We start from the raw sequence: 16959 nt of genomic DNA, 5'->3' as shown, positions 1-16959 counted from the left end.
TGCCCTGATAGATTTAGGCAAAATTACACACAAATATACTGTATAGTCCTATTCCGCAAATTATATAAAATCCCACAATATTTCAACTACTTAAAACAGAGATATAAATTTGTAAATAATGTCAATTTTCACCAGTAATGATAAAAATAAATCCAATAAAAATACTTGCACGAAAACTTTAGGCACTGATGTCCTTCCTCGATTATATAGAAGCAAGCCTTTGATGTGATAGATCTTATTCTTCAGTAAATTAAAATAAGAGAAGCCTCTCTGTCTCTTGGCATCCACGAGGCATGATTAATTAAAATTAGTCTATTAGTGAATGGGCATAAAGAGGGAAACAAATTATGGAATCCTTTTGCATTGTGTATAAATCTCGGTCAACAAAGAAAGCGACCAACAAAAATTAATGATTCACACAGAGGGGCTAACAATAACAAATTAATTTATTAAATTATCAAATAGAAATAAGTAATATCCAAAGAGGAGATCCACATCCACCATGTTATAATACTATTGCAAATATATGAACTTGACATGCCAAATATTAAATGATTAAGTATCTCGATAAAAGTGATTCATAATTCTTGAATTGAGAGAGAAATGATTGACTAAATTGATATGGCACTCACCACCAATTATCCATCTTTCGGATCCATCTCTGCCCTGATCGTTCACTTCCTCCTCATCTGATCTTTTATCGTTCTCCTCCAACCTTAAACTCTAACCTCTTTTGCTCATCTCGACTATATGTATACACAAGGAAAAAGACCCTGTTCTTCGCAGCACCCCACCTTATATGGGCCCGATGGTATTGACACCGTCTGCGTCTCACGGTGTTACATGATTAATTAAAATTAAAAACTTCAGCCTCCACCTGGCTAGTTGTGACGTCAGCAGTGTGGAGGCTTTCTTATCTATAGGGAGTTGTTGAATTGACCCTGAACTCTTAAACGAATTTAGTTTATGGTGGCATGGTCCAAAATTTCTATTTGAACCATCGGATTCCTGGCCACAAAGATATGGATTTCCAACACGTACACATTCCAGAGGAAAAATCTGATCCCATAGTTTTTGGCATTGTCAATTAATTCTACTCTTAATGAACTGTTTGATGAACACTCATCACTAGCCAAAATTATTTGCATAGTCCCATATTGTTTACGTTTCACAACTAAATGTAAGAAAAATTCCAAAGTGGACATTCCAAACAACACATGTGGGACTCTCAGAAACCAATTGCATCAAGAAAATTCTTTTCAGACTTGTGCAAAATTCTCATCTCAAACAGGAATTGGAATTTTTGCAAGTCAAGAAACCTTTGCCATTTCAAAGCAAAATCGTTGTCTTGCATCCCTTCATTAATCAAGAAAGTATCTTACACAGACAAGAGGAGACATCCAACAATCTGATTTACCATTTCATTCTAAGCACCCCTTAATTTTGCCCTACGATCATGCTGGACCGACCTTACTGGGGCATACAATCAAGCAATCGTTCTGGATTGGGGGTACAAAAAAATTGATTCGTAGCTTAATAAAAAAATTTGCTTAGTTTGTTGCCGGTTCCGAGCAAGACCAGTGTTTCAATTGATAGGTGACCTTTTGAAAGTTTGAGTCATCATTATATATAGTCGACCTTTTACAAACTGCAATGTGGACTTTTCTGGACCAGTGGAGGTGAAACTACAAAAGGGTCGAGGACATAGTTACTAAAGGTTATATTTTGCTATTTATTTGCATGGCAACTAAAGCCTTGCACCTCAAATTAGTTGGAGACTTAACTGTGGATTCATTTAATTTCAGCTCTCAAGCGTATGCCCATGCCGTGGTGTCTCACAAATTTATTGCAATAACGCCACAAATTTCGTTAGAGCAAGATGAAAACTCTAAGAAATTCTAAAATAGGCTTTCAAAACTTGTCCAGATGTAATACACTTTTTGAACCAATCAAACATTTCTTGGCACTTTATTCAGCCCTCTTCTCCCAATTTCGGTGGAATATGGAGTGAAATCAACAAAATTCCACATCAAACGATCAATTGGCGATTCTCGTCTAAATTTTGAAGAATTATCCACGTTTCTTGCCAAATCAAAGCAATTTTTAATTCTCTTCCTTTAGTGGCACCCAATGATGATATTGACTCACTGTATGCCCTAACACCATCACATTTCTTGATAGATCAAACTCTAAGTTCCATTCCAGATGATCCTGCTGACAAAGTACTTCACCGAACACGATGAGAACTATTGAACAATATCCAAAACAGCTTCTGGAAAAGATGGCATTCGGAATGCTTACATATTTTGCAACAGAGAGGCAAGTGGAGGAGAACTAAGCGCAATGTCAAGGTGGGAGATCTAGTTCTACTGAAAAAGCCCAGCATGTCAAATTCAACTTGGCCAATGGGACACATCATTGGTCAAACCAGGAAAGGATGAATTGGTTTGTCGCTACCATCAAAACATCCAAAAGACATTTTTTAAGAAGCATTTCCAAACTAGTGAAACTTCCCGTACAACCAGTGAAAAAAAAATCATTTGTGCATTAAGAACATTAATTCAATTTTTTTTTTTTTGTTTCTTTGAATAATAATCACAGATTATTATTGGGCAGAAGTTATGTTTGCGCATACATATGCAAATATGTTTACTGTGCGCATGCACAAATGATATATGTTCTTCAAATGCGAAGTAGTTGTTGATGCCTTTCAGTTTTCGTACATGACATAGTCATAATTTACTTGCACAAAATGAATATTATGTTACTCGGATCATCGTCCTACTTATTAAGATGTAAAACAGTCTTAAGATCATCGTGGGCACCTGGGACAAGTGATTTTTCTGAGGCCCTAGCTCGCGAATTCTCGAAAAATTTATCAACTTCTCATTTTTTCTGAGGCCCCTCTTGAGACCCTGTGCTGTGCCCAGGTAAGCCCATGTGTTAAGATGGCACTGCCCGTACGCAGGCCCATTCCGTGTCATGCGTAGATTGGCCAAGGATTTTGTGGTGGAAGTAAATGATGAAGAAAAGGTAGTTAACATCGGTAGACTAAAGCCAGTATTTTTGCTGTTAGATGAAGCTGTTTAGGATGACTCCATGTTCCAGTGATAAGAACAAAACTTGCTTTTCCTGATACGATTGCAAGGTTTGGTTTCGTCTCACTATTGAAGTGTGAGGCTGGCGGGGAAGTTGTGTGGCGGAGTTTTGCCAACGCTTGACATTAAAAGCAACTATGCAGATTACGTGCATCAAATGACCGGAAGAAGGAAAAAAATGGAGATATAGTTGTTGCGTGTCAGTGTATACATGTTGATGTCATTTCGTGCGTTGTGAATTTTTTAAATGAATTTATGTTGTGTGATTGTTGACAAGTCATATATTATGAGTGTGGAGTCAGATATGCATTATCAACCAACATAGTCAGCATCCCAAATGAGCACTGAGTCATCCAAGGTATGTTGGAATGCAGAAAAGAGGAAGGCTATGAAAAGAATACCAAACAAAAACTTTGAGATAATGAAGCAGTGCAGCTGGTTGATGACGCTAAGAATAATCCTACTGTTTCTGAAGCTTTAATGGGGCCATGTCGGCCGCAATGGAAACGTGGCATGAACAATGAAAATGATGCCTTAACTCAAGAAAAAGTATGGCAAATCATTGAAAGACCAAGAAACAAAAAGCTGATTGGCTGTAAGTGGGTACTAAAGTTGAAGTACAAACATGATGGAAGTATTTACAAATATATATACCATTTTTAGTGTATTTTCAAAAGGCAATGGCTCCCCCGACCCCCCCTAAATGACGGGCCTGTGGTATGGGAAGATTCCCTTTAAAGTTCGCCAGTGTGCTGAGAAAGACAAAAATTACACACAAAATGATCTAGTCATTAAGGCGTTTTGCCCCGAATAGGTATGCGCTCGTGACCCGTCTCCCGTCCGGAAATCTGGTCGTGCACAGTTCATGTGGAGAAAGGAGATCCCACTCATGACAGCAGGGCTCAGCTGATGTCACCATAAACCTTGAGCACCTGGGACGCACGCCGGTGATAATCGTGCCGTTGAAGAAGAAAGATGTTGAGATGGAAACATGGTGAACCTCGTCTAACAGCCTGACAGATCGGTGAGAGATAATTAATGTGCAATATTTACTAAAGTTAAGAACATAAACTGTATTTATGTTTACTCCTTTAACAGGTTAAAAGTTCTAAAAAATGTAAAAAAACTTAATGTTGTAATAAATCTTATTAGTGGAAAGAAAATTGTGTATTTCATTGTCATCATTCACAAATGTTGATTTTATGTTGGGTAACAAAAAAATAACCAAGGATGCACTGTAAACGGTACAACAGAGGAGATCCACACATTATGAGAATTCCGCTACACTATCAAATAATGACAGGCAGTGTCAATATAAAAACAGGTAATCGCCAAACTGCAAGGAAATTTGTCTTCTTCTGTTGTTTCTATGTTCTATTGTTCTATCTGTTGTTTCTAATGTTTCTATCTGTTCTTGCATATTCCCAGAACTGACAATTGATAGCACCATCATATTCATTGACAAAATCATGAGACATTGAATCTACATAAGAACTTACTCATTCCGCAGACATTAGGCCTACAGTATTTCTGAGGATGCCCTGTCAGTGGATGATGTGCCTTGGCATTAGACATCAAATAGCTCTCTTTGCTGCTCATGTCCTCTTATGATTTTTTCCAAGGTTCAGGACTTTCTAGTCATAAATAGAAATATCAGAGTACAAATATTCTATGATAATCAAGAGGGATAAAAGTCAGAAACTAAATAAAAAAGGAAGAATGAGAAAAATCTTAATTATCATCATAGCTAAAGATTTATATAAAATAAGCTACCTTTTCTATGAAAAAAATTGTAGACAAATTTATAATTTGCATACGTCAGTGCGGCTTACGGTGATGACTTATCAGATGATTCTTCATTTTACAATTTTTGTTATCATCCAGCATCGAAGCTCACTGCAGACAGAAGCAGGAAGTTCTGGTCTCCTTGATGCCAACTAATAAAACATAGAAGTGGACAGAATTGAGTAACAGCAATCAACGTTCTTATAAACATACTTTATGCATATGTTAACATCACAGGCAAACATAAAATAAATGCTAAGTTTAAGACAAATTCAAGACTTAATTATCTTATTTTATTGTCAGGTGAAGCTGGTACATCGATGCAAAGGCTGTGTGCAGTGGCGGTCTTAGAGCAGCGCAACCTGTACAATTGCACTGAGCATCAAATAATAGGAGGTGCGAACAGTCTTAGGGCTGTGCGACCGGTGCAATTGCACGATGTGCCAAATAATTAAAGGCGCTGAAAAAAGTTATATACAGTGAAACCTGTCTTAACGGAACAAATATATAGTCTTGTGAATAATTAATGCTTTTTCAATCATAAAGAGGTTTCTTAAGACAGGAACTGTCTAACGCAGAGACGGAAGGCATATTTAGTCTATTTGTAGGTATAAAACCTGCTAATATGGAAAGAATTTTTGGCCAAGTGCAAGTTTTGGCCTTTGAATAGGAGGAAAGTTAAGTCATTCTGATCCCGTTTTTTGTTATGCAAACTCTAACTTCTTGGAAAAATAATGAATGTTTATCATCTATCTGACCTGGTTTTGAGGGTCAAGCTTGAGAGGAAGCTGATTTACTATTCAAAATTTAGTAAAAGCTTGTTTGGCATTTCATTTATGATGGTAATGGTGACTTTTGTTAGAAAACACTATTTGATGAAAATTGTTTCTTCGGGTTCGAAGACCGTCGTCCGTTTGAGTTAGTTCCAAAACACTTTCTTGGAAAAAGTTTCATAATTTTGAGAGAGTAATAAGCAAGGGGAGCTGGATTATTGTTTGCAATTTAGCGATACTGTTTTGGCTACTGCAGAGATTTTCATTCACTGTAAAGATGATCACCAGCAACAAGAAACGCATATTCACAATTTGAACATGAAAATGGAGTTCATAGAGATGTAAAAAAAAAACAAAATTTAAGTGTTACAATGTTAAAAAGGTATATAATTTCTAAATTTTTATTTCAAATACACCGAAACCTCGCTACCACACTCAATATAATGGAGAATCCTTTACTAAAATAAATCTCTCTATAACAAGAATTATAGGGAATTTTTGAAACTGCTATAATGATATTTCTTTATATTTTCCTCAAAATTGTTTTGAATTTAATTTTAACGTTGTCACTTGTTTTCCTTCTTCTGAAGGCATCTGATATCAATATTTTGTACTAAAAAAATCACAAAGCTAAAGTTATTGGTATGGCTACTTTCTGTGTAAGACACAGAAGTGCAATGCGGTAAACTTCTTTACAGGGTCAATGCATCTTTGTAAATTTTTATAATAAATTAATCAATAACGATTATTTGTGGCAAATAAATACATAAAAACATATTTTCTAATGGTATTAAGTGTTGATGTAGAAAATATGATGACAGCAGCATAAATTTAATCACACGTAAGGATAATAATTTTGCCTTTCAATATAACGATTAGGGTTTCTAAATTCCCGATGTTTCGGAGCCTTTGGGAATCAGCAATGGGAAATCACTTTATTTACATTGGAATTCCACTTATACCAGGGTTGTAAAAAAACCTGAGTTTCTTGGGAAAAATTGAATTTTCTATTTCCAAAACCTTAAAATATCTAATTTAAACATACACCCTTCATGTGTACATCTTATATTATGTCTAAATATACATTTTTGGTGCACGTTAAATTATGTATTTGATTAATAAAATTGACCATACAAAAAGGGAATAATTGTTCACACACAAAAGCACTCACTTCTGCATAATTATATCTGAACCTTGAGTTGTATGCAGAACTGCAGCAAGAAGATTGTTTGTGGTAAAATAAATCAATTTGGAGATAATGAAAATTCTGAGAAATCAGGATGGTGCCTGTATTTTTTTTCCCCCAAATTTTTCAAACCCCGCAGAAAATGTATTCAAAAGTGCCTCGATCAGCCAAAAATAAAACCTTTAGCTATGCAACCAAAACCATAGTTTTTTTTTTTAATTGAACCCAAACTTTCAAGAGTTAAAGTTATGTGCTTCTCCTTTTCTTGAATTCCTCACCGTTGAATATCCCTGCTTCAATAAATTAAATTCTGAAATATTTTTGAAAGAGCAGTAATAATTAAAAAACGATCTGGTTAAGAAGAGGAGATAACAGTCATTCAGAGGATTCATTATTCTGGAGGTGTTTTTCACTTGTCCAAATTAGCATTTTTGGGAACTTAAAACTACCGAATAACTTGAATTATCATTAAATACAAATGTCAATAACATTGTTGTATATTAATATCACTTTATACAAGACAACACGTCATGTAGAGCAACAGACCTACAGAATGCCTTGATCTACCTGACAATTTTAACAGGCCAATTTTTGGGTCGGGCTTATATTATGAGCATCTTGAAAAATCAAGCTCAGGATTATTTTCGGGTTAAAGCCTTATTTTCGGAGAAAAACTATACTTTTTGTTCTGTTTCACTTGAAGGTGTTCGTTACCAATGTTGAATTCCAGAATTCCACATAAACTTGTTTTTTCTTTGTTACGAGATGCTATTTTTGTCTCTTGATATTTCAATTATTAATATAGTCTCATGTACGTGTATAAAACGTATGAAAAGTTAATGCAAACATATAAATATTTTTTGAATGAAAATTCAGTTTACATACATTGGTCTACTTTTTGACAGACGCTTAAATTTATTTAAACAAGGATTTGTGTGTGTGAAAAATTGTGCATTATAAATAAGCAATAATTTCTTTGGATATGTATATAAAACATTGCAATTAGACAAATACATTTAATACACCTTAGATTTCGGTTTATAACCATTAACAATAAATAGCAAAGTATAATATTAAAATTTTGCAATGATACAGTAAACAGGTTTTTCAAATGTGTTTTCAATCATGTTTCAAATTCAATTAAAATGTCCGAAATAACATTCTTCATATAAAATGCCTTTAAAATTTCCCTTCACAGAAAACGCAACTCTACAATGCATGTAACTTTGGTTCTAAGCATCATTAAAACAAAACAAAGCCTGATTTAGAATCACAAAAAAAAAAAAAATTGGGCTTTCATTCATTCATTCACACACACACATACATATGTGTAATTTTTTTTCCCAAAATGAGGTTTTAAACGCAGTTGGATACTTTGATTGATATAAATACCTTCTATTGATTTAAAATGGGCACTATATATATGTCTGTTTTCGTCAATATTGACATAACGCTATTAATTTCTGGTGTTTTCGTCACACTACACACAGTATAGGGGCACTAAATCTTTTTTCAATAAATAACAGATATATTAAAACAAACAAGCTTCATAGAGAAGCATCTGTACTAAAAAAGAAATCTTTAAACACCTGTTCTGTAAAATTTCACTTTTGTGACATGGTGCCTTTGCCATATAGAAATTCAGACTGAGCAATGAAAAAATACATATATATCCTACCTTCTTTATAGCTTTAATTTCACATTTGCTTTCCGCAGTAATAATTTCATAAGTATGCTGATCAAATTGTTATACGCACCTCTGATAAAACTAATTGACCATACGTTTTTTGCACAAAATAACAATCAGAGAATTTACTTCAGATTTTGTTTTTAAATATTCAATTCCCTTAATTTTCACCTTGCATCATGTTCACTCCAATAATAATAATAAGAATAATAAGCCCCTCCTCAAAGGCTTTGACTTGTTCCATGCAATCGCAAGTCATGATAAAAAATTTTAACAGTGTTGATTTTTGGCCTTTAAAGACCATTGGCTAACCTCCTTTAAAAAAGTGAAGTTCTCTCCAAAATATACCCTCAAAGACAGCACACTTCTCCCTCCCTCTCTACAAACGTTTGAGAGTTTTAGTAAAACTGTGAACAAATTATTCTCCCACTTGTATGATAGTGTTTTCGGGATTTAAAAAGCCGACAATGATCACCCCACTTAAAAATGAATGAAAAAATACCAGAATCTCTTTCTTCCCTAAAACAGGTGTTGTGACGTACCCTTGACCACATCTGTGCCTATTTGCATTCTGTACCAATCTTTGTCAGGATGATTGCTTAAAAAACAAGGTGGTGTTATATCAGGGCTATATAATACATGCCTGTCTCCCCTAGGAATCCTCCTGTTTTCTTTACATTTTTGGACTCTCCACTTACAATTGTGAAATAGCCTGTCATTGTGGTGTGGATAGGAAAATAAAAGAAATCAAAGACAGTAATCATATATATATATATATATATATATTTATTTATTTATTTATAGGCTTGGATATAGATATTTATAGGCTTGGATATAGATATTTATAGGCTTGGATATAGATATTTATAGGCTTGGGGAGGGGGAGAGAAAAATTCTATACAATGTTTTTCACTACACACATGGAATTGCACAAGTAGTAAAACTTTCTAGTGAATTGAAAAACAATCTTTAATTGAGCATTTGCATTAAACATGACTTCATCATTTTTCAGTTTCTCAGTCATAATGTAATTATGTAGAACATAACAACTACGGGAGTTGGACACGACAAACCCCTTTAACCAAATTTCTTTTTTCAGTAGTTACTCTTTCCACTCTGAGCATTTAAGTATTTTCATCAAAGCATGTGAGCAAAATATATATTGAGATCTTGATGCCAATTTTCTGTGAAGTACTAAAATCATAACCACCATCATTTATGCCTAACTTTGTGTAAATGTTTGACTGATATTGAAAAGTAATTGAGTAAATATTATTTCAAGTTTGGGAGCTAACTAATTAAATGTTTTAAGTGGCCCATCACTTATACATTTACCGAACTTGATCAAAACACTCAAGTTTCCTCTTTGCACATTTTTCATTCAGAATTTCCCCTTTTTTCTTTGTCACCAAATCATTTATATTCATGCACAGATTTTTAAATGAAATATTAGATGAAATCCATAAAATTTGTTGAGCAATATCAGCTTCCCTGTGACCATTACAACATTCATATACATTTCCTAAAATTTGAAACTCTTCCAAGGTGGTAAAAGCTGTGTTTACAAGAACTTCTCTATGCATACTCTAATTATGATTATTATACTTGTATTATTACTATACGATATGGTAACTACTCTGATTATGAGATTATCTGATTACTCTGATAAATTCAGCAGTATCAGTAAAATGAGGGATATTTCTGTCTGGACCCAATATATTTAAAGCCTCGCAAACAAACTTATTGAAGACTTTGAGTAAAAGTTTGACGTTTTGTCTCTCTAAATTAGAAGGTCTGAGAGATTTCCATGTTAGCCCTCTTGCATATGAGACAACATTTGCAGAGTCTGTCATACAGTTGTCTCAATAACGCAAAAGATGCTGTACAAAAATTGTCAACTGAAACATCAAAGTTCGGGTAAAAATAGCACTTGCCATCATTTCTTTGATTCAACCAGTTATTTCTCATATTTTTTAACAAATGCACACTATCTATAACAAAAAATAGTGGTCTCGATGGACACTGAGGATGGGGATGCATATATAAATTCTTATGTGGCTTTGTGAACAAGCTCATTGCTTTTTCTATTGATAGTATTGTTATCAGTGACAACACCAATAACTGTGAAACCAATATTTTCTAAACCTAAAATAACTTAAGATAACATTATGTAACAATACATGATTAATCTTGAACACAGGTAAAATATGCACAACTTCTTTAAAAGGGGACATTAGGCTAAACACAACCATAAACACAACAACGCTCTTCGCAGCTTCTTCTGTGTTGAAGGCCATGCCAACAACCAAAACTCCCTTATAATCAAAGTAAGGTTTTATGTAAATTTCGTCAACAAGAATAATAACTTTATCTGCATCAGAAATATATTTTGCTCTGGCTTTTACGTACATCAAGAAATTTTGACTCATCTCCTCAGTTCGGTAGTCGGTGACTAATTTTCCTCAAAGTTGATGGATGAGGCAGAGTATCATTTTATTGCTAGATCTTATAAATTTGTATGCATGTGGCGAAATTGAATGTAACAGAGTAGCAAATACTATGATGTCATTAGAGTATTTCAAGTTGTTTTTTGCACAAAGACCAATCTTAATTTGTTCCTCTACAAAATTCATCAGTAATTCATTTTCATCGGTATTCAAAGAAGACAGAGCATCATTGAAGAAATATATTTATAGGAATTTTCCTCACATAGGATTCATACTTTTAAGTGTGTCTAATATATCAATTAAATCATTGAAATTTGTCAACTTATATGGGAGGGTAAATTTTGAAATTTTTCTCAACGCAATACTTTTTAGATAAACAGAAACATCAAGATTACTTACAATCACTGAATGCGAAATCTGTGGGTATGGTTGTATATCCAAAAATGATAAACACAAAATTCATCACTTTGATTCGACACTTCATAAAAATTGCCAAGACCAAATGTTTTAACACATTGCTGTAGATGCTGCTGATCTGTCTCTGTTGAGAATATGTTGCTGCATCAGTCACACTTTCCTCAAGGGTCTTTTTTAAGCGTTCATTCTCTGTGTTTTTTTTGGAGTTTGGAGATAACCTTCGTTCAATAGGAAGTGTCATAGAAATTGAGAGATACCCTTCGAAGATGCATGGCACAGCATTCTTCTTTCTTCTCTTAATTTTCAACGGAGCTGTTAATGTCACTACTGTTTTCGCCAAAAGCCGAAGATTCTGTTACCAAATCCGTGGGCAGAAAATGAGTTCACATACCTAGACATTAAATAAGCATAATCAGACTGATGGATATTGGTAATAACATGAAATAAATTTAGTGTCTGACCATTACTTGTTCTCCATAAGAGATGGGACAAATAATCTCTGCTGCTAAATTATATATAATATACTACTATTATAGCTAGTTAAATACTAGTTCATAAATTATATGGTACATTACTAGTTAGGAGTAAATAATGATTTACATTTCCTTGATTGGATATGAAATTGTAATTAATTAAAATCAAAAATAATTTTGTGAGTAATGTTAACGTTCTATATATTGTCAAATTTTACTGTCAGTGTCATGGCAATATCTCCCAATGACCAGTTTTTCAATCTCTCTCTATTGAAATAAAAAAAATTCCTTACTTAAAATTCAATATCATTTAAAATTACCAATAATTTTATTTTTTAATTAAAAACATTAATTTCATTTACAATTGCGATGAATTTTAAGAAAATTAATATTCGGCCACAGAATATTTGATATCTGACAAAAACATTAGCTGAATATTTGGTACTCGGTTATTCCGCCGAATCAATATTTGTCCCATCGCTATTCTTAATATCGGAGTTCATTTTTTTTGCATTCCGTTTCGTTGTTTTTTTTAAATTTTTCTCAAAGAATAAAACAATATAATTTGTTACGAAATGAGCATTTACACTACTTACACTACTGTGATCATTGGGTACGATGTCCTTTCTTTGGATGGCATTCAACCACTTCCTCTTCATATCTTCACATTTCGGAAAATAAAATAGATACTTTTGGTCCTGACAGATAATTTCCTCTGCAATATGAAACACAGCACTTGTCAGGCACATTTCTGAAAAAAATATCTCTAAATTAACAATCGGCGACCACGTGCGTTCATTACAAATTGATGTTTTAATGGCAATTACTTGGGAACAGGCCCGTCATTGGGGGGGGGGCAGGGGGGGCCCTTGTCCCCCCTCTGGCTTTTGAAAATACACTACAAATGGTATATATATACAAATATATATATATATATATATATGCGTACCTTTAGTACATGTTCTTTGCTGCCCCCCCCCCCCCGGAAAAAGTTGAAATGACTTCCCTGCTTGGGCAAGCAGCGTCTGTCTGGGGAGAATGCCGAGAAGAAAATCTTTCTCGTTAGCCCCGGCGGGAGTGTGGTGACGTCACAGCATCGAAAATATCGCGGGCGAAGGCTTCCCGCTCTAGAAGGTATTGTCTAAGATTGGCGTGAAAAAAGTTGAAAAGTTTTATATACATATTACTAGAAATTAATCTGCAAGATATTTTTTAAAAATTACCATACACAATATACATTAAAAAATAACAGACAGAAAAAAATTGATAGCTTGAGATCACTATATACAGTTGATTGTTTATTAAAAGAATCTATGAGCAGTGTACCTATATACATACAGTGATACAGTATTATACAGATTTTGGCCACAATAAAAATAAACACACACTTCAATTTTCTTTTTGTTTACCACTCCAGGAGGAGACATTGAACAGCTTTCTTTTGCTGTTCTGTGAAAAATAAAAAGAATGGAGGAAACATCCGTTCATCTCCCCCCCCCCCCCAGTGTTTCCCTGCCTTCCATGCACTTCGGTACTCCAGATATCTGGTTCATCTCCAAGCAATAGTGTATCTTCTTAATAGTATAACCAAAGGCAGTTAAGTCACACTGGGTGCGTTTTGAAGAAGCATCAAATCTGGGGTGAAAGGGCGGGGGGGGGGGGGGAAATTGGAACAATTATTTCTGTTCATTCCGATGGGCGCCAAATTCAAGGTAAAAGGGTGGAAATGACATGTTTTAACATAAAATATTGCTTTTCCTTTGAATGCATAAAAACGAAGAGATTAAAATAAAAGAATTGTTTTTTTTTTAATTGGAAGGAGGTCAAGGGCACCAAAAATAGATCCAGCACGGGTAGAGATATTATCTCGAACTGCCCCTGAGTGCAATGTATGTGTGTGGATTGGAAAATTCTAACAAACCTCAGAAAATAGAATTTGATACCCTGGCCCAGAATGAAGCAGGTGTGTAAGGTCAATGCCTACTAGTGCTACCTAGGAGCATCATAGTCTCTATCAGGGAGGTTTTGGTGAGGTGCAGCTACACCGGATTGCATAAAGGAAATTAGTTTATTGAAACGAAAAAAAATGGCAAAAATTAACTTCTTCGTCCCTTGGAAGAGGTGGGTGTGAAACCAGAGGAGGCAATAGGGACGACTGCCCCCAAAGCTCGATAATATAGGAGAATTTGTACATTATTTTTTACAGGACAGTAGTGACTAGCAATAAACAATAAATTGTCCCCTCCAGCACATCACCCTGGATTCATGCCTTGAGGGGGGTGATGACTGCTAGTTTTGCACAGGGTGCCACATGGTCCAAGACCTGTCCTGGCCATGAAACTCAAGTGAATCAACTTCATTTTCATTTCAGGTTCAACGTGGAGTGGTCTTTCAAACAACTTTATGTGAATTAAGCTCTTGATTGTGATTTGCTTTTCCTATTATATCATATTATGAAAAAAAGAAAATATCATTGCTTGATTTCCATTTACAAACAAACCATTTTTTATGTGTACTCTATACATAAAAGATGGCAGTTGCAAACGTTTGAAAAAATTGATTTTTGTGGTTGAAAAAAATTCTGTTTTTGGGACGGTACATCCAGTGCCATTCTTAATGTCATAGCTGCCAACTTTAGAGAATGTGAATTAGGGAAGTTTTTGTGCGGATCTAAATTTTGTACAAAAATATAAAAGGGATTTTTCATTGATAAAAGTGAAATTGTAGGTTTTCCTCCCTTGCAAAAATGTGACATTACTACTCTCAAATCAAATCTTGCCAACCAAAAAAATTGTCATTGGGTTATCAATGGGACATATCGCTAAATGGGTTAGTCTTTCTTTAGAAAAAGTCATGCTATACTTCTGTAGAAAGCAAAAACGGTAATTCCATTACATTATACTTCTGTCCTTGCTTTGGGCAAAGGGGACTTCTGAGGAGAGTATGTTGAAAGGCCATCTATCGGTGGTAGCCTCAGGGGTTTGACCATAATATATTTTATTTGTCCCTGATTATTGAAATAAAATTATGTGATAGGGAAAGAACTAGAAATGTAAAGTTCTCGAGAATAATCTTTCGGAGAATATATTTTTGAGAATATTCTCTGCTAACTAAATCATTGTTAATTAATCTGCATTATTCATGCTTCATTAAATACATTATATTCACCTTAATTTTATTATAGTTTTTGCAAAATAGCTTCCTAATTAAGCATACTGGAAGTAACTGGAGAAAACATCTTCATATTATATGATTAATAACATTAAAAGAATTTTCAAACACGAAGTAATCCATTGAGTTAAGCAAAAAATAATTAAATTGCAAAAGTTGGTTTTTGTTAAAATGTAAGAAATATTTATTGATTAATTAAATATGGGAATAGTGTTAATTATATTAATAAACATTTTATTTTAATTAATTATTAGAAGTTTGAATGATTTTTCAGAAATTTTATTGTTTTTAATGTTAATACTATTTAAAACAAAAAAACCTGGTTTAAACCAAAAAAACTCGGTTTTTTGGATTTTTTACCAACCCTGCTGGAAGGACTACTTTCATAAATTACTGGGGAATATACTTATAGAAAATAATAAGAATTATTCTGAAGTTATTAATAATAGTCCTTCCAGAGAATATTCTCCTCGATGAGAATATTCTTCAGTTACAGAAATCTTTCCAGAGAGTATTATCAAGAATATATGTAATAACATGTATTATAATAAATAATCTCGATGAATAACTTGAGAATAATAATTATTTTTGATAAGAATATTCTCTAGTAACTTCTAACAGTAGTCCTTTGAGAGAATATTCTCTGTCCCTGTCTCTCTTCCCGTCAAGATGGGTATATTAAAGTTTGTAGACCACAATATTAAAGTTTGAAAGCAAAAAAATTAAACCAACAGGGCTGAATTGCACAACTTAAGAAATGTGAGTGATACAGAATTTAAGTGTATGCGCATTGAAAAAACAACAGTTCTCTGTATCATCTTAGAATGAAAATGAGTGTATAATAATTGCTCCTGTATCAACTTTGATTTAATTTCTTTTGTTGTGAACTTATTTCTGAAAATTTATTTAATTTTAAAATAATTTTTTAAGGTTTTAATCGAAAGGTTTCTGAAATCTTTATAACCAAACTTTTAAAACCTCTCGTGACCTGGAGAATATTCTAGAACTAAAAGTTGTCATTGGGAGTGATTATACCAAAAATAGTTTTGTTGTAAATGTTTCAGGCAATGAAAACTGATTTATATTTCACAATATAAACAAAATTAGTAAAAAAATTTAAATTTAAAAGAAAAATTAATATTCTTGATTATTCTCCAATTTTACATCCAGGAGAATATTCTCACCTCACATCTCTAGAAAGAACTTTTCGTTGGTGTTCCCTGGGATTGAACCCACAAACCTGATAGTTGCCTTCATGGTGGTAGACAAGCATCTTACCACTATGGCACTTGCACCTCAACATTACTAGACTGGAACAGAGAAAATACATAAGTATTACTTGAGTTTTTTGGTAAAACTTTTTTCTCTTCTACTGCTGCCAAAAATCATATTTCTTTCGAATTTTTTAATGAAAAGAAAACTCTTGCATATTATTTGCTTTTTAGGTAGTACTATAAAATTTTTGAAATGTAACATTTTAATACAAAATACTAGGTGTTAAATACAGTATATGTGCAAATGCACAAAAGGCCACCTCACCATTACACATTCTGTTATGATAATGACCAGAGATGCCGCTGTACTTTTAATTTACCTCAGGGCCCAGGTTATTCGAAAAATCTGGGTCCTTTTTGAGTGAAAGTGGGTTCTCCTAAAAAAAAAAAAAGTATCTTCAAAAAAATTATGCCCCCCATAATTCACTGATATCTATGAATTTTCTTCCAGCATGCCGTCTTTGATCATCTACTTATATTTCTTCTTTGAGACCAAGCGGTGGGTCATGTTGTGGGTAAAAGAAGATATGTGTGAATCAAGTATAATTCATTTCTAAAAACATGTGTTCTATCCAAAGGTTCATTTACTTTCATTGTCTACTAGTAGGAAAAACTTGCAAAAAAGCTCATTAGCACTGAGAATTTAAT

At 33.7% G+C, this 16959-nt stretch overlaps 1 long non-coding RNA gene across 1 annotated transcript; it reads right to left on the bottom strand.

The window, feature by feature from the left end:
- Nucleotides 1-11389: 11389 nt before the first annotated feature.
- LOC149072473 (uncharacterized) lies at nt 11390-16334 on the bottom strand. Its single transcript, XR_016194487.1, has 3 exons — nt 16222-16334; nt 12463-12581; nt 11390-11784 (listed from the first exon to the last, which is right to left on the bottom strand). It is a non-coding gene; the product is annotated as an uncharacterized LOC149072473 (long non-coding RNA).
- Between the last annotated feature and the right edge of the window lie 625 nt (nt 16335-16959).

The sequence above is a fragment of the Pholcus phalangioides genome, unplaced genomic scaffold (assembly GCF_987345545.1).
Source record: "Pholcus phalangioides strain wild (caught in Gottingen) unplaced genomic scaffold, Ppha-v1.0 ptg000017l_1, whole genome shotgun sequence".
Classification (NCBI taxonomy): Eukaryota; Metazoa; Arthropoda; class Arachnida; order Araneae; family Pholcidae; genus Pholcus; species Pholcus phalangioides.
Note: the sequence above shows the minus strand (reverse complement) of the source record. Positions and strands in the feature narration are given on the sequence as shown.